The sequence below is a fragment of the Trachurus trachurus genome (assembly GCF_905171665.1).
Source record: "Trachurus trachurus genome assembly, chromosome: 11".
Taxonomy (NCBI): Eukaryota; Metazoa; Chordata; class Actinopteri; order Carangiformes; family Carangidae; genus Trachurus; species Trachurus trachurus.
The window spans coordinates 979,326-981,994 of record NC_139904.1 but is presented as its reverse complement, the minus strand read 5'-3'; positions in this window follow the sequence as shown (position 1 = coordinate 981,994).

Genomic DNA, 2,669 nt, shown 5'->3' with positions numbered 1-2,669 from the left:
TGTGTATGTGTCTGGCTATGAGTGTGGTTATTCGAGGAGGATGATTGTTATCTGTGTATTGTATGTGTATGTGTTTGTGTTTGAATGCGTGATGAGAGTGAGAGAGAGTGTCCCTATTGTGTCCCTATTGTGCACTTTATGATTTGGCGCTCCTGTTTCCCTGCTTTTATTAGTGCATTCTGTCCATTTAAAAAAAAAAAATATTATGGTTATTATGTCCTATTTCAATTAATCTTAATATTGTATCTGTTCCCACTTTACCTGCTCAGGGACTACAGGCAGAAATTAGCAATTGTTGCTATAACCTGGCTCAAAGCATCTCTTCTTGTTTTACAAGATTAATGTTTTTTGTGCATTGTCCCTGTTTTAAATAAATAAATTCATTCATTCATTCATTCATAGGAACAGCAACTATCGGGGGCAGAATAAACCCCACGTTGCTGTGGACGGCGGGCAGTCTACCCCAAAGTCCTAGAGTGAGACTGTTATATTCATGTTTATCTTTAATTGATGTTATGTACATCTGGTTTAATTGTTGAGTTTAAACTTTTGGAAAAAAGGGGAGATGTTGTGATAAAACATACAGGTTGCCGTAGTGACGTCACAACGTGGCGTGTACGTGAGGACGTTGTTTTGTACGTACCTGTGTTATGCAGTTAGCTGTAGCAACGAAGCCAGTTAATAAACCAGCTGAGTAACGGCAGGACAGTTTGGGTTCCTCCTTCTTTTTAACATGACACATGACAATACATAAATTGCATCTTGACAACATGGAAATGTTGGTGATTTCTTTTTAACGATACATTTTGCTTCATAAGAGAAAATATGATATTTAAAAATGCCACTCTTACATTGACTGCAGTTGTTCCCTTGAGAGCAGAATTCAAAATGTTCTCAAAAGTTCAGTTTTTGAGATAAAATTCTACAGTGAGGACTGTAGCCTCTACATGGGCTGCCCACTTTTACCACTGCGCCGCGCCATGCACCCCCCCACGGGGCCGGACATTTCTGTAAAGTTTGGTGAGTTTTCGCCCATGGGAAGTATGACTTCCTTGGAAGAAGAAAGAACTCCTAGGAATACAATAGGGTCCTGGCTGCTTATCAGCCCGGAACCTAAATACAATAGGGTCCTGGCTGCTGAAAATACTGGACTCGTTTAGGAGATGCAAAACAGTTAGTTATTTCCTGTCCTGACGCTAGAGGTACGCCAGACCTCTCTTAACCCCGGAGGAAATCTGTGTTTTCATTAAAAGACAGCTTATTGTCAACGACCACACCAAGGTACTTAAAGGTTGTGACATGCTTTGACATGCTTTTGTTATCAGCTGGATCGGGATCTGATCATTCAGTCACAGGCAGCAACTTCTGAGAGGAGGTGGGGGTCGGGGAGTGGAGAGAAGAGCATGTAGTCTATGTGTTTTAAATTACTGTTGTTGGAGTGTCACTATATCATTTTTATGCATATTGTTATTATGTTTTATGCATATAAACACAATAACAATAATTTATTGTTTTGCATCGTCTTGTTGTGCAAGCTTTCACAATCTCACAGTCAGCCTTTGATGTTGGTCAGGCCCGTCTGCAAAGGCGAAGCTGGTTTTGAACACTGAGAAGACGAAGGTTATGATGTTTTCCAGGGCTACTGTGCAGTCAAAAAACCTTCCCGTTTTAACTTGTCAAGGTACAGCCATTGAGCTGGTCTCGTCCTATAAGTATCTGGGTTTCCATGTTGATGAACGTCTAACTTTCAAGGCCAGTGCAGAGGGGCAGAGCAGCCTTGATTCTTTCTTGACTCAGAATACAGTTTCCTTTAAAGGAAAGCTTTCATTGTGTTTTCTTCATATTGCTTTGCAATAACCTGTTTAAAGCGATCACATAACAACTAATCAATACTGTATAGATAAAGGAGTGATAATAACCTACAGTAAATGCTTTGAATTTCTTAGATATAGCTGTGCACTATCCTTAGTAGACTGGAGAGCAGCAGATGATAAAGGGTCATTACAACCAGAAGAGACAGGAGACTTTTATTTTTTAGAGACTTGAGACTTGACTTGGACTCGTGACCAAAGACTTGAGACTTGACTTGGACTTGCAAAAAAAGAACATCTCTGTCATCTGTATTACTGCTTGTAATTGTGATTTTACTGCCTCTTGGCCAGGTCGCTTTTGAAAAAGAGATTCTACATCTCAATAAGCTTTACCTGGTTAAATAAAGGTTAAATAAAAAATATTATTCATGTGGAGTTCAAATAATTTCAGGATCACACCTGAGGTCAGGACTCGTATTTAACCAACTTTTCACCAACATGGACCCTTACATCCAGATGAGGCGTCTGGGCATCGTCACAACACACACATGTTGTTCTTTGTGTTGGAGGCAAAGACAAACAAAGTGTTTATTTACAGTCGCACTCATTCCGACCACTTGGTTTGTTTGTTTATGTTTGGTTTTGGTTAATTTACTATGTTTAATCTTAGTTGTACATGAATTTGACTGTGAAAACACTGTATGCAGCAGATGAAAGTATATGTGACTTACTGTAAGAAGCTTGAGAAAGCAGCAGATGTGTTATGATACCACCATTCAGTAACACATTCAGTAACACACACACACAGGAAATTTCCACAGGAAATAACAAGTCATGTGATGTTTAATAAGATGTAGG